The sequence below is a fragment of the Aquila chrysaetos genome, chromosome 18 (genome assembly GCF_900496995.4).
Source record: "Aquila chrysaetos chrysaetos chromosome 18, bAquChr1.4, whole genome shotgun sequence".
Classification (NCBI taxonomy): Eukaryota; Metazoa; Chordata; class Aves; order Accipitriformes; family Accipitridae; genus Aquila; species Aquila chrysaetos.
In genome coordinates, this window is record NC_044021.1 from 12,435,718 (window position 1) to 12,459,998 (window position 24,281).

Here is a 24,281-nt window from a genome sequence, read left to right on the forward strand (position 1 = left end):
GTAAGGAAGAGCTGAAATCAGCCTTCAAGCAGTTGACAAGACAGGATCTGTCAAACCAGCCTTCAAGAGGACAGAGAGCATGTTGAGAGAAAACGATGATAATAGCAACAAAACCTGGCGGAGACTGAACAGAGGAAGAAGCTGCAGGAGGGCAAGAAAACAGAGGATTTGTATAGTGAGGCAGAGAGAAAGAAATGACAAATGTCTTCATAAAATAACAGAGACAAAAAAGGACAGATCTGATCGGTGGCAGGTATAGAATTTGGCTCTGGCTTGGAGACGGACTAATACAAAAAAGAAGACAAATAACTGTTTCCCCAAGCTTGTGAATGAGCATGGCAGAAAGCAGAGCAGTTTGTGGTAACAGATAGAGATTGGAATAACAGCAGCTGGATCCCACAAGAAATCTCCAGGGTGAGTACAGGATATTGGAGGGGGTTTGTAAAAAAATCAGACTCCTAGATTAGCATGTGGAGTTTCAGGTTATATCTCATCAATATGCCAAGAGAAAGGCATCTGTCAGCAATGTGTCGTAGATATTAGGGTTATATACATAGTGGAACCATTATGTAGAAATGCTGGACTGAATCATGGCTAAATCTTTCTTGTGTAGTATAGACTTTGGAAAGGTTAATCCTCATTAGGGTGAGTTCAGGGGCATTGCTAAGGGTGCTGTGTTAAATAAACTGTGGTTGAGGATCCACTCTTTTAGGTGGGCTAGTTGTGCTGACTCTTGCACATGGTACATCTCAACGTGAAGTCAAGGACTAAGGAACTGGATGTTAGATTCAAATGTGTAGAAGAGAAATGGAAAAAAAAAAAAAAGGAAAAAGAAAAAAGAGCAGCTCAACACTGAGTTGTCAGTCTGCCTGTCTGTTCTCCTTGCCTGTTTGCCCCAGTTCTTCAAGTGCCCTCTTGCTTGCTGTCATGCTGCTCTGGGGCAGCGGAACGAGCTCCCGTTAAGACTCATCTGTGTTATGATGACTGCTAAATATGTGCCTATTAGTGAGGCAATGAATGAACCATGGCTAACAGTAGTGATACCCAGTATAGCCATTAACTGTTCCTTACTAACTATTTGCTATCTCCATCCCATTCGTTTCTCACCTTTGGGAGAAGGCACTCCGTTGCGTTATCTCTGTAATCCCTTACTGGGTTGTATAGGTGTTTTTGCAGAATAAACATATGTAATGATGTGTGGCAGGTAGTTGTTTATTTTTTACTATAAATTCCTAGCCTCAAAAAATGCATTTTGATTAAAATCTGTTGCCGCTTTAATCCTGTTGCCAATCAACCTTTTGACTACAAGGTCCTTGTTTTGTTGAAACAGCAATAATTGTAGTATCAAAAATAACTTATAGGGTGTTCTACTTGTTTTCTTCTTCATGTATCAATTTAGTAAAACACCAGTAAAATGCATATAAATAACCATTTGAAATAGTTTTTTATGTGATTTGTTCTCTTTCTTTTCTAAGATACGAGTGCTTCAGTGTTAATACCTTTGCAGTGGGCAAAAAGTGATTGTCCCCGCAGTGCATGGCTAAGATTTTTGAAGCTACTGTAGGATCTGGACACTTAAGTTCCCATTATTTTTAATGATTGCTGAGCATCAAAATTCCCATGTAGTTACAGTTACCTACCAAATTGTTCTCAAAGAGTTGGTGGACCAAAACTGGTTTTATTCTGAAATAAATTAACTTCTTTTCTCCAGGAACTTATCAAGTTATTTATTGAAGAAGCAATTACCAAATGTCATAACATATTTGACTTACTAGCTGTAAATATCCAATCTATCAACCTTTACGTGCATTTAAAAGTGTTTTTAAGTCCACTGGTCTTTCTTTAACCTCTTTAGGAACTATCAAGAGGGGACTGAACCACTTAACTTCTGATTTAAAATATCATCCTATGCAGGATGATTGTTTTATTGGAAGATGCCCTGCATTGCAGGGCTCCAGGAGAGTTAGAAGAAAGTCTGTTTTCTATGTTAATGATTGGTGTCATCTCTGGCTAAAGAGATATCTTTGGTTCTGTATGCTCACGGGCTGTTTGAGACACATGTCTGAAATCATTGCTTTGATGAACTTCTTTCTATGATAATTTACTCATCAGGGTACCATTTCACAATGTCAATCTGTTACTTGAAGAACATTTACATGATGTAGTGAAGTAGAATACAAATTTGAGCGATATTTTATACAGAGATTTTTCTTTTCTGATTTGCTTTACTGCATAGATAGAGACCACTCAAAAAGCATCCCCCTGCTGCATAACCCTACTGCCGATAGTAACTTCAGTAACAATCATACAGTTCTCCTTTAATGCTAGCAATCTCCGTAAGGATAAGAAAGACAGGGTAATGTAATGCTGCATAATCTGAATGTTCAGCATTAGAAAAATCTCTCATCAATGAAAAAAAGGTAGAGTTTTTTTGAGAGCTCAATACTAGATGAAAGTATTTAGAATGGAGATAATATCAGCAAACTGCAAAGGAGGATATGTTTGAAAGTTCTGGCCATATTGACCAATAAACAATTTATGGAGAGAACACAAACAAACCGTTAGAATATTTTAAGACCGTAGCTTCTGACAAGTATACTTTATTTATGACTTTGCAGTACAATCTTCTCCAGTATGTTTACAGGAAGTGAAAAAAGAGGGAAAGGGGGAAGAGGCAGCATTCCCAGTGTTTTATCCTCTTGTCCTCTGCCATGTGTGGGGTATTGTCAACATCAGTAAGATAACCTCAATATTCCTGTCTCAAAAAACCCTGGAGCTAGAAAAATCACAGATGTGACATGTTAAATGTTTAAGGAAAAGCAGAGGAAAGAATGCTGCTGCTTTATCTGAAACTTGTACAATACTGGTGCCAATAAATGAGAGCCGCAGGCACAGCCAAGTGAGGCTGGGTGAAAAAGGAAGCAGGGATGGGGTGGGAGAAGCATCCAGCCTTAGCACAAGTTCTGCCACTGTTAGGTACCCTATTGGCAAAGCCAAAGGTTCACGATCTGAGGGGATTATATGTCTAGATAAGGGCAATGTTTGAATTTGGCTCTGAATCTCCCAATACTATAGGGATTTTGTTGCTTTTGTCCACACAGTGGATCTGGGTGCTTGACGGGTTTAGGCTTCTGAGACCAAAGCACCAGGCAAAGGTAGAACTTCTATTAGTGGTTATAATTTGTGGTTTAGAAGTGCCTGCAGGTGCTAGGTATGATGCAGACTCCTGTGCTGTACAAACACATAGGACATAGTGCTGCATCAAAGTGCTTGCAATCCAAATACCAGAGCTGGGAGATCACAGTTCTATTTTGCCAAAGCTTAGATTTCAAAATCATCGTGTTGTAGAAGGAAACCAAAGCTTTTAGAAAATGCTCAAGACAAAAGAGCTATCAGAGCATTCACATTTAGGAATGACTAGGTCAAGATTTTGATTTGTGTCTCAGAAATTCACAAGATAGAGCCCTGATCTGAGAAATCTTTCCCTGGAAAATGTTGAAGCTTGTATGTTTGTGGTAAAAAAAAAAAAAAAAAAAAAACTGCTTTTTTTACTTGAAAGAGAATGTATCTAGAAAATCAAAATGTTGCTGAACAAGTTCTGACCAGTGGACTAAAAACACAAGGCAGAGTGATGGTAGGGCAAGCCCAGAGAACAGCATGGGCCATCAAGGAGCAAGGTGGGGGAGAAGCCAAACACTGGAGTCAGCCCCCCGCTTCCCAGTCCCGTACCACCAATTTGCCATCCCAATTCACCAGACATTTTCCTCTTTTCAACCTAGGCCAGAGGGTTGCAAGCCCTGGGGTCAGGAAGACAGCAGCGCTCTTTGCTTTTGATGCCCACCATTAATGCCAAAGCACTAAGGGGTGCCAGCATAAGCCCTGCTGTAACAGGTGTCCCTTTTGACATCTTGACATCTTGGGACGAGGCCGTCACACCACCCCATAGCCAAGGAGGGGTCCCTTTTTGGGGAGACCCTCTGCCAGCTGAGCACCACTTCCTGGGGCAGCACTACTTCCAGCCCACCACTGGAGAAACACTGGTGTGGAGAACCTGGAGCAGAAATAAACACTTCAGGGGGGCCTTAACAATATCTTTCTGCTTTAAAGGATGCTCTGACAGTGTTGGTTAACTAGACAAGTGTGCCTCTAACAAACCTATCGAGCTTGATAAATGGTTCTCTATCAATATCCTAATTTTGCTGGATCTGACGAGCAGCTTTTGGAGTTCAGAGGCAGAAAAAGACTGCTTGAAAGATGGCTCTTACAAGAAGCTAATTGCATGCGGGGTTTTCAGAAATATTAGGTCAGTTCCTGTTCAAAAGTTGGGTGTCTGTTCTTCTTTAGTGGCAACAAAATTAATTCTTCTGGGCTTGGGGAAAAAAAGGAGTACTTTGATTTTTACCAGTTAATGTATTGGCGATTCTTACTTCAAATAACATTTTTAAGTTTTAAAACATTCCACAAAGGAAGAGATATCATTTCAAGGATGAACGCTGGTGTAAAATAATTCCAACAAAATTGATTGTGTTATAGGCACTATGTTTATATGACTTTTGTAAAATACTGCTTTTTTAATGCTAATATTTCAGCAGTAGAAAAGAAATATTGCAGTTGAGTTCTCTTCTGGACACATACATTAAAATACCATTTACACCAGTACAGCAATGAAAACAATGTGATTTAAGTGGGGAGAGATCTTTCTCCATAGACCATATTCTAGTTTTAATTACACCCTATCTATCTTAAAGATCCAGGATTTACTATCTCAGGACAGACTCGTGTCTGGGAAAATGACCCATGTTAGTATTTCAAAGAAAGATGTAAAATATCTTTACAACATGGCATGTGTCTATGTTATTCTGCTCTTTAATACACTAATGCAAGCTCACTGGTTTCCATGGGATTATGCTGGTGAAATTAGAATGAGGTTTCACTCAAAGAGGGTCTGAGTTTTGTTCATAGTAAGCAATTGATTTTTGATTGCTTGATGGTGTCTGATTTTTTTTAATTAATTTATTGTTATTGTTGTGTTACAGTGATGACCCCCCCCCCTCTTTGGCTTGGTCATTCTATCCATCATGATAGACCTTGTACAGATTCCCGATGACATCTCTACCTTATTAAGAGTTTTATAGAAAAGTGTTTATTTCTAATATGCTTCTTGATTCCCAGGTGTAAAATAATTTTTAAAACCACCATTACTATGAAAGTAATGATGAAAAGGGTTCCTTATAAATAGTACTTTTAAAACTTGCAGTTGTGAGAAAGATTAATCTGAAATGCTTGTCAAAGTCCTTCCTTATCTACACGTCATGCTGAGACTGTAGCTTGATACTAGTGTTCTTACCTGGTATTCTGCCTTGATAGTCCCACTCAAAGGATTCAAAAGGCAAGCTGTAATAAAACAACCAGGTTTGATCACAAAAGTGTCAAATTAAGTATTTTCCTGTTGTTCATTAAATTTGAAAATATTCATAGGGAAAATAGACCTTTTGGCAAAATGCTCCGCATAGGAAAATCTGGCTGACATATATATTTTGTATTTGGGATGAGATTTTGCAGTGGTGTGAAGAATCTTGAGAACAGCAGCACCATGAGACTGCCATGCCTCATGGGGCTCTAAGCCTGACTGGGGAGAAGGATCCGTGGGGTAGATAGAGACAAGTGGGTCAAGAATATCAGCTCCCAGTTGTGGCCATTTAGGTGGAGTCAAGGAGCAATGTCACCACATCCCTCCTGCCCCCCAACACTAAACATTTTATTTCCAAAACTTCAAGATGACCCATTTCATAACATAGAAGTTAATAATTTTGCTTCTTTAAACTGGTTTTTAAAAAATTTATGGAGAGATAAATTACATTATTTTGGATTTTTAGCCTGACTTGGGAGAAATGCCAAATACTATAACTTCTTGCAAGATGGAAATTTGGGGTTTTAATCTGATATAAAAATTGTATGATCATAGTAAATATTCTGTCTTAAATCTCTTGTAAAAGGAAAAATAATCGGTACTGCTACATTTCTCTTCAAATGATCCTTAGCTAATCTAGACTTTATAGTTGGAGTGAGGTTGCAACCATCACTCTGTGTGTGTGTGTGTGTGTGTGTGCTTGACTGGAGAAATCCTGGTCATCTGAACCTATACTCCAAAGTTTCCTTCATGCAGAAAAATATTTTCAATATTAAATCCCTCCAATATCCTATAAAACTGAACTCTGGGAAATGTGTCAATTAAAAATATAATGGAAGAGAGAATGAGTAACCCCCAAGAGAATCGCCTTCATGAATGCAAAAAGTTTTGAGGGTTTGGGAATCAGCCCTTTCCAGTGAGATGAGTCCTTCCAGTGGGATGAGGAGCAGGAAATTCCAAAGATTCCTTGGCTTCAGGAAAATGAAAGTGACGATCTCTTAATGCAGGGTGAGAGGTCCTGCCCTGTCCTTTTTATCCACTGAAGAATCATCCAACTAATGTGTTAGTGCTATTTTTTCTGCTGATAATATAAATTAGATCCTTACGCTGCAGTTCTGCCATATACCCATCTTCTTTTCATAGCCTTCTGTTTCCCTATCTTACTTGATAATGACCCTAAAGTGGCCTTGCTATTATGCGTGGTTTTAGCCTGAGCTCATCCATAGTATTGAACTGTAGAAGTACTGTTTTGTGCAACCTGTAGAAAGACAAAGACACAAAGCTAGAAAAGTGGCATCTACCTTCCGTTGTGTACTTCCTTCCTGACCTATAGTGAAGGCATGTAATGTGCTTTAAATGTTTCCTGAACATCCTTGCACCTCTAGTAGCGCATTTGTCCACTTACATGTTTCAAAATGTACATTGATATCCTCTTTTCTATGCTTCTCTAGTGACTGTTTGGAGATGACCTCTAGATGACATGACATTAATCAGGAAAGACGAGAAAAAAAGCCAGCGATCGATAGAGTAGGTTTTACTATGTATTGTCCCAGCATGTAATATACCAAAGCAACGGGCTCTTTCAAAATGTTGTGGCAGGTAGGCATGTGCTCAAAGCTGGACTTGAACCACTTTCACACATGAAAGAGATGCAATTCCAGGGCATTATCATCCCCAGCTCCCTGTGACAGACTGTGAAGTTTGCACCTTTCTAACAGCCAGTGGGAAGCTGCACTTTCGGGGAAGCCAGACTGAGACCTTGGCACTCGCTCCCTCAGAAACTAATGACCATTGCAAACCCTGCCACCTTCTCCTTCACAAGCAAGGTGCTGCTTTTTTTTCCTTCCTAACATATGGCAGCGTGTACATTTAAAACAACAAAAACAAAGTCCTGCCAAAACAAAACACTACACTGCATACCCAGTTTTCCCTTGGGAGTAGGATGAGAGGGAGAATGAACCACACGTGGCAGATGTTGGTCGTTTACTGCTCTACAGGAAGGCGCTCGGATGCCGAAGTGACGTACGACCCCGTGGGGAGCAGAGCAAAACAACTTCCATGCCCCCCTCCTCAGCAGCGTGAGAAACAGGGCCGATGTATGGGTGGAAGCAGTCAACCTAAAAAGATGACCAGGAACGAGTGCCAACACTAAGCAGCCTTAGTCATTCCACTAGGTAAAATCCTTGCTTTGGAGGATTTAAGTAGGACAGAACCCCACGCTGGGTTTCTTTTTGGCCATGGGTTCCACTCCCGTGTGCACATGCGTGTGTGCGAGCATCGCCCAGTCTAACCCAGGCAGTGTACGCTGCAAAAGTTCAAAGCTTTTGGATTCCTCTTCATTGCTTTTTTTAGGGGCTGCCTCTGATCTTTGCTTTTCATCCCTGGATTTATTTGGAAGCATTTCTGCCCCGTTTCTTCATGTGGCAGGTTGCATGCAGGTTCGTTTTTCTGGCATTCAGTGACCATCCATATTGCTTTGTACATAGTTTACATCTTCACAGGTCGTAATGAAACCGAGACTTGAAGGAATAACTGGATAAGCAGGCCTCTCTCTCCAGCTGTCATGTCTAGTTGTGGCAGAAAACTGGTGTTTCATTGTAAAAGATGTTAATTTCAATCTGAGCTGTGGCTGTGTTGAGAGGAGCATAAAAGGAATTCTTGATTATCTGTATCAGTACCGTTGTCCCCGGGGACAGGCTCTGAATCTTCAGATCACATATGGCAAGAGTGCTGTGATAAAATATGCATCAATAAAACTTTGCAATTTATGATAATAAAGGAGTGGAAAGTTTTATACACTGTGATAATTATTCTTGACTGGTATTTTTTCCTTCCTTTCATTCTTCTGTACGCCTTTATTTTCAAGCCTTTTCTACGTGTTGTAGCAATGTTTGCATCATTGAAACTGTGGGTTCACAAACTGGGGGGCTCACCTTGTTTCTAGGTCCCTTGACCTTCTGTAGGCATCAGTCCGCTTCTGAAGCAGCAGGAATTTGCCCTTTTTGGGGATGGCTCCGCAATACTGTGACTCTTCACTCTTCTTCCTCTTCTGTGCATGCACATGCACTACATCCAGCATGAATTTCGGCGTAGCTTCTGAAAGGGATCAAATTATATTCCTCTGATCTTTCTTTGCATATCTCATTACTGTAATCGATGAGAGATGCATACATTTGCATGAAGGTAGCATTTATCCCATATTGCATGTCACCTGCATTGTTTTAAATGTATTTCATCTAAATAGAGTTTTTATTCTTTTGAAATAGGAAAAATAATGATATGTTTACACTCCCAGGAAGTAAACAGTGGACTATTAAATACAACCAATATATTATCTGTGACCTTATTTTTTTTCCTCAGCTCATTATATCTTTGGCGGCCATAGTATGAGAGACCCTGTCTTCTGCTTCAGCACACTTGATAGCAATTAATCATATAGCTTGAATCGTATGGCCTGACAGTACAAACTGCTTGCATGCTTGGGTTCTGGCTGACTTCAAAGGGACTTCCACATGTCGTGTTTACAGGCAGCTCTCCTTTACTGAACACCCTCACTGACATGTTTGCACAGCGTCTAGCGCAGTGGGATCTCAGGCTTTACTGGGACATCTAAGCCCTGCTGTAACACAAATAGTCATTAGTACCGTCTGTCTCGTGTTTTCCTTTTTTTTTTCTTTTCTCAGTATTTCACATCAGTTGGCCTAACAGAAATAAATCAGCCACTTTTATCCTTTTCCAGACTTATTTCTCCACAATTAAATACAAGCTGGGAAACTACTTATGGGAGACAGTTTAGCCATTAAGCTATCTATCTCAAGAACGTTTTCTTTACTCATGCTCACTTGACTAAATTGTGTGCTCCTGCGCAATGGTAGCAAAATACTTATCTTGAAGCACTTTGCTTATTTCCTATCGACTTCAATCACACTTAATCACCTGCCTGAGGTTCAGCATGTGCTGAAGGGCTTTGCATGTTTGGGGACCAAGGCCCCTCTTAGGAAATCCATACCTATTCAGTCCTGCATGTTCAACCTTTCCCCAGGTTTCTGCAGGTGCTTGAATTTCATCAGAAGCAATGAGATTTAGATCATTTGTGTAAGCACTTAAGTGGACTTTGACATCTTTAAAAGTTCTGCTGAATCTGGGCCTACCTGATTAAAAGAACCCAAACGTTTAGCAAAAAGAACAGATCGATTTATAATAGGAAGTACTTTCCTTTTTTGTACAGCTGCAGTTGAAAAGACAAAATGTAATACTATTAGTTCCACTTTAAGGAGTGATGAGAGATTTAGGTTACAAAAATAATCATTTCTAATTATACAGACATAAGGAGGAGTGGACGATAAGGCCAGCAGTGGGGAAAAAAAAAAAGGGTCTTGCGTGGGTTTTTTCTACCTCTGCATTTGTGTGAATTAATAGGAAATTACAGACTATTAGAAAGTTGATTGAATTTTGTTTCTTAACTTTGCTGTTTTTCATTAGGGTGATCCTAAAAGCAGGTGGCTTTCAATTAGTTTTGTTGACAGTGCTGGCTAATGTTGTAATGATCCTTGGGAGAGGGAAAGAAAAGAGATTTATTGCAGTAGGGATAAGCTAGGCCAGGCAAAGAGACAGAGTACATAACCACTAATTAACTCATGTAGTCATTAAAAAAAAAAACCAAAGAAGAAGAGGAGGAAGGAAAAACAACATGCAACCTGAAAGAGGATTGTAAAGCATTTCTGCACTGCGGATCAGACCCTTGAGCTTTTGTTACACTGTGCATATCATATTAGATGGTATATATGAGCCAATTGCATATAAATCACATTCTCCCAATGTTGCAAGTTCTTGTCACAGAGCATATTTAATTTAACATTGTAATATTTATTTTCTAAAGTTGTAAGTAGGCCAAAACATACCCAGTAAAATGAGCATTCTGCCACAGCACTCTGCCTGGCCTACAATCCAGTAGAAAATTAACCCTAATTCATCTTCATAGTGACCCTATGCCAAATAGCTATTTCAGATGCTCCATTCCTGCCCTTCACTGACTTTGTAAAGTGAAGCTGTAGCAATTTTGCCTAATTCAGTTTGGATTTTTAATTACATCCATTCCATTCATTTGTTTCCACTTAAAACCATCATGTTGCGCTTGGGCGACTTGTAAGCAAGCTTTGCTTGGTCTTAGTATCCTTTAGGGACAGGCTTAAGCCAGAAGGCCCGTATGTCTGTTGAAACCATGTCAAAGGGGAACTGCTATCTCAGATTCGAACTCGAAGGCTTTGTTTTCTGGCACAAAGGGTCAAAGTCTGCCTAGTTATTTCCATGTGTCCCTTCCCTCCCCTTCCCTCACTCCCATCAGGATTATTTTAAATTCACATTATGGATGAGCATTTGTGTGCATACACACAGTTCACTGGAAAACAGAGGCCCTTTATTGTTCAAAGCTCCTCTAGAAGTGATTTGTTTCGGACATTCCTCTCACAACCGTTTGTACATCTCTAAGGCCAGCAAGATTTCAGTCAATCTGCTAGCAAAGTCTGTTTTCAGACACCGTGTGGAGAAACCTGAGAAGCTTCAAGCGTTTTTAGTGTCTGGGGCTTTTTCATTCTTGATAAGAATTAGTAGCAATTGATTAAGAACATGTGTGCTTATTTCACCCATTATTTGAGCGATTAATACTGTGTTTTGCACTACATCGCAATACAGCTGGTTCTTCTGCTCCTCCCAAGATTAAGAGATTGTAGCTGATTTCTGTAATGTTTTCTGTAGTGTTTTCTACATTTGTAGAACTGGGCATATTTGGACTCCAACGAGGCTGCGAAGTGAGAAGGCTGCAGAAAGGACACTGAGATAAGGCAATCTGAGTGTTCTCACTGAATTCCTGCCAGGCGCAGATGAAAATGTTTCGTGACAAAGTCTATCAAATTGCATTTATCTTGTGAATGCAAATTATTCCTAAGAAGTTACGGCATGGGAGGAAAAGGTGAAATTTATTTAAATTAATATTAATTTTTTTAAAAAACCCTGGATTTATCAGTCAGGTGACTTCTGGTTTTGACATTACGAAAGTAAAGCTTAGCTGTCGTTTCTTAGCTCTAGCACAGCTCTGCTTATGAAGAAAAATTGGACCATATGGGAGCATATGGAAAAACCAGAAGGTTAATATTTGCGGGAAAGTACCTCCTACAGGTGGCATTATAATTAACCTTGCGGGTCCTGAGCGCACACACGTCAGTCAAGCGTGCACGCGTGCCGCGTCCCCGCGTGGGACAGGAGCAGGTTCCCGTGCCAGCACCGCCGGGAGCCGCCCGGCCACCCCAGGGGCTCGGGGCTGGTCCCAGGCGGGGGGTGAGGCTGCCGTGGAGCCCCCCGGGATCCCCTTCCCCGCCGGGGAGCCGCGGGCGGCAGCGATCCCCCACGTCCCCCACGCAGCCAGCGGCCGAGGTGGAGGGGGGCCGCTCGGGGCAGGGCCCGGGACCCCCCAAAGCTGAGACGGTGTGCTGTGCTGTCTCACAAACCCTGTTGAAATAGCGGTGGGGAAGCTGCTTTGTCGCACCCCGCGACTCCTCGCTCCCCCTCGGCCTGGCACGATCCCTGTGCCCGGGGTCTTGCCAGCTGGGAGAGGAGGGGGAAGCTGTGCCGCAGTCTGCTCGGCCCCGCTTCTCCTTGTTGCCTGGGCTATTATGAAAGGGCTGGTAAGACCCATCTTATTACAGGGTTTTGGCACCCTCCTTCCCATATCTGGGGCGGGAGCTGGGTGTCTCTGCATAAGACACAACCCTGTGGCCACCTCTTCTGCAGCCCCACGGGCAGCTGAAAGCACGCTGGCTGTGCCCTGGACATCTTAGCATAGGGAGGGCAAGTAAAAATGAGGAGTAGCCATATACGCAGAGGGTCGCGTGTCTGGGACGTGGGCGTATCTGTTGGGGGAATAACTGGTGCGAATGCGTTTGGGGCCGTAAGCTGAAGAGGGAGGATAGGGAAAGGCGGGATCAAGCTTGGGCAAACAGCTGGACCCATGCTTTTCCCCACAGCATGTCGGTGCCAAACACATTTGACCAAGAATTACTGGGGAGGGTGCAGAAACGTGAGTAACTGGATAAGTACATCTTAAATAACAAGAACCACCACAATCAAAACGTATTCACCTTTGAAAAGACTTGAAGCTTTTGCATAGCTTTAATAAATGCAATTTGCAGAAACAGTGCAGTGTTTTAAAATAAACGATGCTCACAGAGTCACAAGCTATGATTTATCTTTAAGCATCCTCACGCAGTGTGGTTTATTAAATTTCAACCTGAGCTCTCAACTGTTCAGTTAATGTAGATAATTAATTTGATTATCATTCAATCAGGCTGTTTTGTGACTGACTGAAACATCCCCATATTGTGCTACAAATATTTCAGTTAGCTTGTATGAAGAAATCATAAAATTCCTTTTTTTGTTTGTTGGCTTGTTTGTTTTATTTTACTTTTGTCCTCACTATCTTTCTTTCTGGCAGGGAGTTGTTCTGAAGTACATAGTGTGGGATTACTAATGCCTGCCCTAATGCTTTAATGCTTTTTTTTGAGCACACAGTCAGTATTCGTTCTTAGCTATGCATGCATCTTCTAGTCACATTAGGTGATCTCTTTTTCCTTCCTTTTTCTTCATGCAGAAGATAAAGGAGGAGGAAAAGTGTGGACATCGTGTGTATTACATTGCAGTTCTTAATGACTATACGCGTATTACTTTAAAAAAAAAAAGTAATACTAATTTTAAAAAGCTGTCTGGCTACAGTATAGAGGATGAAAAGTATTATGCATTAGTACATTAGATTCTATTACGCTTCTTGGTTGCAAAGTTATATACTAAGTACATTAGTTTAGAATTAGAACAGAATGTAAGTACCTAAATATAGTAGTAGATGTTCTCACCCTATTTACTTCTTGTGACAAAATAAGTGGAGTTTGTTTTTACTAGCATCCATTAGATGTACTCCGCTGTAAAACTTCCACTGTGTTCTTGAGATGGAGGTAATTTTATGTGGTGTCATCTCACCAAGCACTGTAGGCAGTCTGCGCAGCGTGCATTCCGGAGGACACCTACTCCAGCCTCTTACTGGGAAGGTGCTTACCGCACCTCTGACTCGCAAAGGGACCTTTGTAAGAAGAGGCAGTAGCCGTTGTTGGGCCAGATGATAAAGTTGGGCAAGCTTTTGGACCCATAACTTCGATTCAGCTATATCAGCCTGACTAATGAAGGATATTAATTCTGCTCACAAGACGGTGCATGACACCAGTACTACTCTCGCTTACTATACACTGCACTCTTCTGACGAGTTCCTGCAACGACACTGAAATCCCTCTCTGAGGAGCTGGTACAGATATGGCAGGGTTAGGAAGGCAGAGCAGAAAAAAAAAATAAAATAGGGCTTTTTTAAGTGATGTGGTCCTTTTTCCCTTCCAAGAGCAATTGCAGACTTTGAATCTAGGGTGTTCAAAATAATTTTTTTCCAGGATAGAAATTCCACCTTGAACTTCTAATAATAGCTTAGCATGGATTGTTGATTTCACTTATGAAAAAGCTCTGTAAAATTGTGTTCAGTCTTGCTGCAAGCCTTCAGGAGTATTTCTTCCCAATTTATGGAGTGCGTTGCAGTGGATGCTAGTAAAAACCAATTATTTCATGAAAGTGACTGGTAGGCTGCAAGGAAAAGAAAGTCCTTTCTCATCTGGCTAAATGAGATAGATACCCTAACTTGTTCATTGTACCAGCACAGGTAACCTATCGCAGTCCAGACCAATGGGCATTGTTCACTGCAGAAGGATAACAGTGGGAGCCTGGAGCAATTGCATTTCTTATTTTCAGTGCCCTTTGCCTCTCCCCTGCTCTGGACTGGGAATGCCTTGAAAAGGTTATGGGGAAAGACTGTGAGAGTGGAAGTGTAGAGATGTCTCTTCTGACGGCAGACTTCAGTCATTGCTGATGCTAGTCTTCAAACATGAAATATTTGCTTATAAAAGTAGAATTGAAAATTTTCAAACATATCTTAAGCATCAGGTCTGAATCCAACTCCACTGAGTTTAATGAGAATTCCACTGAAATAGTAGGCTCATTAATGCATATAGGAAAGGGTAGACAATATCAGTAGACCCTGGAGGAAAACGAGCTACCCTACATCCTACACTACTATTATTTATTATTAAGGACCATTTCCAAGGAGTGCTGCGTACTGGGATGACACACTCCACAGAAACGTGTAGCAGAGAGCTTCGACCTCTAAGCACCAGGTCTAGGTCCCAGTGGAAAGCTTTTTCGAAGAATTATGAGCTTTTTATTTTTCCTTCTTCTATTTGACCTGGCCAACAAATAGTCACAGATCCTCTTGTCAAGTTCTGTATGACACGGGGTGGATGAGGTGCATTCTTTTTCCCAAAAGCTCTGTATCCCACATATAGAGTACACAAACGTAGTATTTTTTTCTCCACATTTTTTACACTATTGACAGTAAATTTTATTTAAAGTGTCATTAAAGTATTGTGCCTTATATTATTTTGGTTTTAATGAAGACATAGGAACTGCTTTTAATAAGTACTATAGATCAATTTAAAATAACACTGCTTTTGAATTGCTGCAGAGGGCGCAATCTTGTTCTTGTATCTTCACTTAGTTTTCCATTGCAGTACTGTATTACTGTTGTTTAAATTCAGATAGCATTCAGACTGTTGTGGGTGCTGGAGAAACAAATGAAAAAAGCAAGGTTGAGAACCTGAGTCGATGCTATGTTCAGACAACGTATACTGGAAAGAGAGGAGTTAAGGCAGAAATAGGTCATGGTAATGGTATTGTAATATCGGTAAGGTAGTTCTTGATAACATAATGGCTTTTCTCTTGAAGGTAGGCACCTGAGAATAAATAGATTACAGTTATTTGCCCATTAACCTCAGTGTTATTAGACGCCAATGAGCAATTGGAATTGAGCCTTCAGGAGTTATCTGACTGTAAACTAGAGGATATCTTAGGAAGGCATTTCTTGTACAGGCCATGGAGACAGCTTTGGGGGACCAGAGCATGTGCAGTCCCAGGCTAGTAGTCAAATAGGAACAGTGCAGATGCAGAAAATGGGAAGTCATATAGGAAAGCAGAACACTTTAGGATCTTTTAAAGCAAAAGGTGACTCTTGATCGCAACATACCTTGAGCGTTGGTACTTTTGCCTAGTGAAATATGTTGTTAACTGAGACCAAAATGTTTGATTTGAGGGCTGAACTAAAACCCCTACATTACAGGCAGATTTTCAAGAAAAATAGAAGATGTGGCTACTTGTCCTGGTAGCTAAAATCAGCCTTTATACACTCTGCTTGCTACTGCAGAATTAATGGACATGCACATATCTTGCTAGGCTACTTTGAACTATATTAAAAGACAGATGTTTTATTAATCTAATTCTGGTTAGACTACTTTGAACAAAGTTGTAAAGGAAATACTAAAATATTTTTCCTGAGATTATAATAATTTACCTAAGTAACATTAGTAAAGCAATAGATAATGGTGACAAATTACCATGGAGTATTTTAGGCAGTGGAGATCAGGCTTACAAGAATACTGAATGAAGTCATTAGGGACTACAAAGGTAAAGTAAATTCCTGACTCTTAGATGCTGAGGTCTATCCCATAGTGAGATGCAAGAGCTCATCAGCATTTTGTTTCACATGACTTCCAAGTGAGAAGTAAGCAGAGAAACAGTTGGTATCACGAAATTTAACAAGTTGCTCCAGAAGCAGTGCAATTAAAAAAGCCCGGAGTCCTAGAGATTTGTTTTCTATAGTCATAGATGCCTGTCCCTCCCTGGAGTAGCCTTATTGCCTCTGTTCTGGCTTCTGTAGTCTGAGCCCGTCTGACAACATCTCAGGTTTGCCTCCCTGTGTCCCATAAGTGTCCCCACAAAACTCCAGACTCTTTCAAGGCCCCAGGGATCTGCTCCATGACAAGGTCCAAGCCACCCATGTGCTAGCTGGCCAGCCACATCTGCAGGCTGCCCAGCATGGGCCAAGCCCCAAAACACAATTAACTGGGTAGAACTTGCTATAGGTTTTCTCTCCGTGGGACATTCATTTGGGTCTTTCTTCTCTTTGTTGCAATTTTATATAGTAAGTGTAGGGCCCTAATGATTTCTGGTGCTGTCAGCTCTGAATTAAGCCAGCTGAAACTGGCCAAAATAACTGAAACTGAAATAAGCGAACAGGTTTCGAACTAATTATGGGCAGCCTGGATGGACAGGCATAGATAGAGAGCTCTGTCTTAAGGAGCGGGCTGTGAGTGCGTGAGCTCGCAGGGCCCCAGCTTTGAAAAGGCCCTGGAGACCCATCAGTCAGTGCTGGGATTGTGCTTGATAATAGAGATGATCCTGTATTATGCAGTCCTGTATAGATGATCCAATCCCAGATCTCAGATGGGAAAACCTTTTGAGGGGACAGGTATTTTCTGTATTTTTGTGGCAACAAGAAGCTCAGCACCCCGGACTGCTGCACGTCCAGAAACTGACTGCTGTTTGCTTGCAGATAAGTCGGACATGGGCTGTAAATCTGATGTACTGGACTGCATCTGCAGGGAGGTTATACCTCCCATGGGCAGCATGCCTGCCCAGACCCTGCTCCACAGGCACTGGAGAATCAATCCAGAATCGCCGAGGTCCCCAGTCCGCACTGTCCTTCAACGTTTGTGTGGTGGCTCTGCCACAGGCAGAGGGATGGCAAAATTGTGTCATTTCTTTATGACTGTGCTTGAAATGGTGCAGTCACTGAAAGGGATTATATTCCCAGAAGGACAAGAGAGCGGAGAGACATCAGCAAGGCAGGAAAAACCCTGCCTAAACTGCAGATGAATATTCCTGTTTATTGTTGTAAAATTGAGTGAATTCAGGACTGGCCAGTTTAAAAATGAATATGATGCAACTCTCTCTCGTATGCAGTAAAACTGAGACGTAAGCCTAACCCTGTTTTTCATTAGCACCCCATCCTTTGGCACTGTCTCTATTCAGTTAAGGACATGCTTAAGAAAAGATTCACGTTTCTGCCTTGGTAAATTTAATGGTGCTGAAGTCCATCCCACTGCAGGACAGCAGTTAAGTACCTGCTTAACTTTCTGAAAGTCCCTAAGTACCTGCTGTAATCCATTCCTGAAGCAGATGACCATCTCAAGTACAAAGACATCTGCTTAGAAATGAACATGCGTTGAACTGTTCATTTCATTACAGGTATTTAGGAGTCTAATTGTTATGCAGTTAACAGGGTAATACACTACTATTTAAAAATTTATTAATAGCTATTGGATAACAATATAACTAATGCTTACCTGCAATTAAAATCTGTGTTGATTAGGGTTGCACTATACATTGGTGCTGCTGGAAAAGCTTTTGTAATGAAATGTGTGCGTTGCCAAAACTTGAACAATCCTATAGGCTGTTATCCCTCTTCCAAAAACTGGCAAAATAGTAAACAGGAAAGCAAAACCTCTCTAATGGGCTCATTCAATTATGAAATACTGTGGAGAAGGTGCGGGAGGAGGAGAAGAAGAAGAAATTCTTTCTAACCCTTGCAGTAATTAGTTTTTTGGCCCAGAGATGAAACCCAAAGCCCCTGACTTGGATTTAATGCTTGTTTAAATAGCAATTGCTTTTGTGTCCTAGAAATAATGCAACCCACATAATGCCCATAATCCAAAACCAACAGAAAATTTTTCAGGCTTCTCACCTTAGCCTGTCCCTTTTAGTGACCATCGCTTTCCTTGTTTCTAGGAACTTGCCTTACCCTTCAACTGAACAGCCAAGTTCTGTCTCCAGAAAACATAGGGCTGAGTCATTAACTTCTTGGAGTCAATGACTGAATGCACCCTTGCTTGGGTGGGAGGAGGCTCACAATGAGCTGGTGAACAAAGCTTTTCCATTTATGTACTAAAGTCAAAGAATAGGGTATTCAGCTGATCTAATTACCTGTCCAAACAAGGCAAACCAAGTAGAAAAAGAAGACCATGGGTCAGATTTGGATCTGTGTTACACTGCTGAAAACTTCAGGGTAATCAGTAATGCTACCTCATATTTAAATTTGGCTCTGTGTCCACTTAGCACATTAGTCTGAGTCTCAGAATCTGTAATCAGCAACCTGCAATTAACTCACTGTATTTTTACCGTTCTGATTAATCATAACACTCCATATTATTATTAATGCAAACGGTTACCATAAAATATTTCTTCATTAGTTCTGGCTGGTCGACTTTTTGTTTTTTCTCTTTCCTACTGGAAAAAAATAATTAGCCAGGAATAATACAATTAAGAATGTTTTAAATCAGTTCTGTTGACTTGCTTTGTCTAATCAGTCGTATGTTCCTCAGTCTCCTTTAAGTTTTATCAGAGGAGCTTCTTCTGCACCAGTGCTTCTTCAAGGACTGTTGTGTGAGCTGCCTGTCCTCCCCCGGTGACGGTGCGACGTACGTATCAGTGGGGGCAGTGCCATGTAAGGCCTTGACCTTTAATTGGGATGAGCGAGTTAGCTGGACGGTGCTTGCATTTGAATTGCAGCCAACACTATTAGGCAACCCCAACCTGAGCTACATCCTCCCCTCGTAATGCGTCCATCTGGCATCATCAGGCAATACCGCTTTGCAAAATGTCACGGTGTTACAAACCCAGCGTGCGATGGGCAGGAGCAGCCAGCTGGAAAGACAAAGGATTGTCCTTCTCCTTCCCCGTCCTTATGGATGGGCTGCCAGGGCAGAGAGATTGATTTCGCTGGAGACGGGTGCACTTCTGGTACTGGGAGGGGCACCAAGCCCTGAGCTAGGGCTTTTCTAGAACAGTATTGTAAATTTACACTAAGATGATGGCATGAAATTGCAGCATCTATATTCATAGAGTGCAGACTCCATCCAGCAAACTTTCACTTGGTTAGTTGTGATTTAATTGCTTCCCTTCCCTCTCCCCTTCTCCTTTTACCTTTTCTCCTTCCCCTTCCCTCCCCTCCCCTTCTCTTGTATTTTCCTTTTTTTCCCCTATAAGACAAAACCAAGTGTTCAGTACATCTATGTGGGTAACTAAATTATTAGAGATTGCTAGAAAACATAAAGCCTTTTACCTAATGGCCAAGGGTTCAAACACAAACTACACAAAGGTCAGAAAATTGTGGTAGCCTTTGTGCGATGTGTTTTGTCATTAGTTTTTTCATTAGTGAAGAGTTAACTGGTGAAATCTACTGGCCAAACTACCTTCTCAGTCACTGTGAAGGTGAAGGGTGCTGGCAAGACCACATAGGTGAGCACAACCATCTTCTGTAGAGTCATGGAAAACATCAGTCTCTAGGACAGAACACAACACCCCCTTGACAGCTTCTCAGTGATCCTGGCCGAGTCTGGCTCCTCATCAGTCCAGAAGGAAAAAGCCAAAAGGGAAGGTATGGCTCGTTCTCTGTGATTGGGAGTGTGACGTACAAGAGGACAAAAGCAGGAATGGGATTTGTTTGATGCCACCTCATGCCACCATTTGGGAAGATTTGCTCTGGAGAGCATTCAGTAATTCTTCAGACCAATTCTGGGGCAGCAGCTATGGCCTGGGAAGTATTTTCTTCATATGTAGGCAAAGTTGTTTTGCTGTTGCTCTCCTGGGCTCCTAGGATTTAAATAAGACATTGCCCTTGGGTATTATTTGAATACCAACAAAACCAGCATTTGATTTCCAGGAATTGAAGCTCTATTACTGCTCAGGCAGCCTCCTGTCTCTTACCTCTACAGTTTCTAAGTAGGGCAAAATCCTAGCTCTGTTAATGTCTGGAAGAACCTAGGGAAGAGTTGTGTTTTGAGCCTATGCAATACCTTGAAAGCTTGGGGGCAAGTTTTGTTCTCATTAAACTGAGCTAAAGCTGGGTTGCTTTACATTCATGGTTGTTACTGGTTTATTTCCTTGTACTTTGGTTCCTTCAGTCCTCTCGTTAGTTAAGTCAGACCTCTCTTCCTGGGAAAATGGGGGGCTAAAAGGTCAGCCCAAGCTTCCATCTCCCCAAATCAATGTATCAGTTTGATAGAAGGCATCAGAGGAGGAAGATTTAAGAATCAATTGTGTGACTGAAATGAAATGGGTTAAGGCTTTATTTCTGAGAAAAAAATGCCCAAAAGTATAATTTTTCCCCATCACCAGAGTAGACAGAGACATTATTATGCCGATGACATATCAGGATGGGAAGTTTGTAACTGGAGGCTTGCTGCAGCCAAGCTAAAAAATCTAGTTATTTAAGCAATTGCCAGTGGAGAGAGAAGCCGAAGTAAGCAGTAACATTTTCAGCCAAGGCAAATTAGCCCTCGTGGTACCTGAACATGAGAATACCTGCTCTACCACAGTGCTGTTGTGGTCTGGTGCAGTGAGGCAGAGACAGGTGCAATAGAGGTAAATCCTTGATTAGGGATAACACAGGAGATGGCCAAAACCTCTGGGTGTAGTGAGACAACCAGCATTAATGCTTTGGCTTTCCTCTCAAAACATCTTTTCTTTTTAATTCCAGAAAGAGTTCTTAACACTGAAGTGTCCTGCTGGGCCTCATGGTAAACTTGATTGCAGAAGACCAGCTAAGCTGAACAGAGATTAGCTTGCCTCTATAGTCACTTGGCTCTCTTTCATTATATTCTGTGCTTTACTGTTTCCTGCCTTAATTTTTTTCTTCAGTAGCTTTAAGCTTATTAATTTCTGGCTTGAGGCTTGATCTTTTCCATCTCCTTCTCTTTGACTCTGGCTTCTTTTCTCTTTGCTTCAGGCCTGACTAGTTTGTTCTTTTAATGTTTTCTTTAACACTTCACTCGCAAAGGGGGGTTTTCCACACACTCAGGGGTGCAGTGCTGGTTGGGGGTGGTGATTTCACAGTGTTTGATATTGTCTGTTTCCGAACCCCAAGTCCTCCATCACTGCTGCTCCCCGTTCCTCACCTCCCCAGACTGTGCTCAGCGTCCTACTGTTTTCTTCTGCCATCCTATAGCAGCTGGTCCCAGCTTCCCCAGTGGAAGGGCTCGTAGGCAGTCCTGCCACCGGCCACAGGGGAGGAGACTGGCTTTTTTCTAGGAAGTCTTGGTACTGCACAACGCTCGCTGAAAGCAGCCTCTCCATCCCAGCCATGCTCATTTATCAGCAAAGGAAAGCTTCCTTGTCTGGTGTAGGGGACAGGGGAAGGGGACTATGAGACCCATTAACTCCTGCTCCTTTAATTCTTCACGTTATTTTGGTCTTTTCCATAGCAATGTTAATGGTTGGGTTTTCTTCTCACCAGTCCTGCAGAGACAGTCCCCTCTCCCATTTTGTCTCCATGGGATCTGTTCCTCCTTGCTGTCACAGCTCTTTCATTTTGCCTTTCAGCCCAGTTTCTCCACAGAAGACACCTGTAAAAGGCGATATTATTTTTTTATTATTACTTTAACTTTCTTTGACCTGCTAGGTTTTTTTTCTTGTTCCCTCTCTCATTTAGAGCCTTTCTTTTTGCAACCATTCTCTTAGCAAGTTTTCGCTCTTTTGTCATCTTTTACACTTGCAGCAGCCAGGAAACAGCCTGAAGCTTAGGGTGAGGTGCAATTCCTCTTCTTCCAGACATGAGATTTAGGTAGTTTGGAGACCACCTCAAGCATGCTCCATACAGAAGATAGGAGCTTGGAGAAACAGTGCAGCCTTGCTAGTTGGAAGGGGTCAGGTTAATAATAACCTGAAAATGACACAGAAGAGAAGCAGATTTCAGAGCATGACTGTCTACTGCTCTGCACTTCTGTATAGTACATGATACCAGAAATAAAACCAGTTTTGAATGCTTTCTCTTCACAGTAACTTTGTAGTACTTTAAATGGCTGCCCAAAGCTGAGGGCCTTGGAAAGGCAGGTGAAGCCCCTTTTAGTACCTCTCCGAAGAGAAGTGCCTGGCTACAGCTCTTCTCCTTGCCCTCTGCACTTTCATATATTTCCCCCCTGAACCTCCAGACATCTCCACTGGCGCATCTTTTCCAATTCCTGTGAATGTGCTAGCACTGCCCTTGGTATTTGCCACATACTTCCCTATATTCTCCTGTCAGGTGATCATAGATGGTCTCACTAATTTCCATGGTGCAGTGAGCATCAGAAGGGAAAATCTTCTGTTCTTTGTGCAAAAAGAGCTTCTTAATCGTGCCTCTCATTTAGGGGAAAAGGCTGCCTGCTTCTGCTTTTTTTCCATTTTTCGCACTTTCTTTTTTCCCCCCTTTTAGGAGTGCCCTTTATTACGAGAGTGACTTGTATCAGCAATGTAATTCTTCCAGCAAACTCACTCTGCTAATTTCAAGAGTCTGTTGGTGCTGTTTTGTTCTTGTCATGTCAGATGCAGTAATCCAGTTTGCATTCACGATTAGATTAGGAAAGACATGAAATACCTGCATTTGCAAAATTAGTGTGGATATTTACCAGTTGGCAGCTTGCTCTCTTACTTCCTCCTCACCTCACTGCTGGAAGCCCTTAATCCACTACTCAGATGTACAAGTTGATGCCTTGCTGTGAATCAAGAAAATGTCTTTCTGCATTGTTAATTTCTGTGGCATGATCTCGCCTCATGTTGTCTTCATAGACACGTGCCATAGCATAACCTGATGAGATGTAACCTGTACTCTAATAGGCAGCAGGGCGTCAGTATGCTGACGATGCCTCCCAGCAGCCTGTCTTCAGAGAGCCTTTCAAAAGGGAAAAAAAAGAGAAAAAAGGCAGGTTGGCTCACCTAGCTCCTATGGAAAGGTGCACAAAACCAACACTACATGGTGAGATATGTGTCATTAAGAGCCTGATGCTCTCTGTGGAAAATAACTGTCAGGGACCACTTTTGGTTTGTTCACCCCCTTTAGCGTGTCCCCAGGACCCGCAGGGCAGTGAACAGATAAAGAGCACAGAGCAACATCTGAGCCTACAGCTTCCCAGAGCCTGTTTCCAGAGCAGTGAGTGTTAACTAGGTGCTGGAGAAAATGATTTGGAGGCTCAGGAGTCCCCTAAATCCAGCACTCAAACTCCACCTGGGTTTAAATTGACTCTTTTCCCTTTTGACATAAACAAGGTTCCCTGAACCTTGTTCCCTGTGTGTCATTCCTCTGCTGAAACCTTAAAGATGAAAGTTCTGCCGAGTGTACAAGTTGGCCATTTTTACTATTAAAATGCAGATACCTTTCAACTTCCCAGCACTTTTGTAGGAACATTCACAATAGAAATGTGTCGTGGTCGAGACGGACAAACGACAAGTACGTATTCTTATAGTACGAGCAAAGAAGGGGGTTTTTTTATTACCACAAGCTAGTAAATTTTTATCTATTATACTTATTACCTTGTACATATGGCTGTCCCTTATTGGTCAGAAAGTTGTCAGAAGTTGTTTTTCTCACCCCTCATTGGGTGGCTTTTTTCAGGTTCTTTATCACAACTGCAAACGGTTAACACATTTCTTAAACTTAGTTTCCCAGGCATTCTTCTCCTCCTTTCTTGTTCTCTCACGGGAACACTGTAATCTTGTCAAGGTCAATATCCTCCCCAGGCCCCTCGGTCCAGTCAAGGTCCTCCACAGAAATGAGTGTGCCTGGCCATGAAACTCCACTTTATACTGGGAGCTAATTCCTGCAGTTTAATTTCTAGCTCCCATTTCCCACACACATGATCCCTCCTTCCTCCAGCCCCTAAAACTCTCCTAGCTCAAATTCAGATTCTTTTAGCATGCTCCTCCGTGGCTAGACAAGAGTCCAAAAGCAAGAGCAAGAAATAAAGGCATGCTTCACATCCAGACCTCAGTTTTGTTTGCAGTCAGCAAAGAATGAATAGATGGGCCACGCAGCATTAGCCAAGGGCTGCTGAGGTGTTTGTTCTTCAGCACCAGGCAGGGACAT

General features: G+C 41.9%; 1 long non-coding RNA gene across 1 annotated transcript in view; it reads right to left on the reverse strand.

The window, feature by feature from the left end:
* Positions 1-24,281, reverse strand: part of LOC115353095 — an 81,236-nt gene that overhangs the window by 8,646 nt on the left and 48,309 nt on the right. The gene's annotated exons all lie outside the window — the stretch shown is intronic.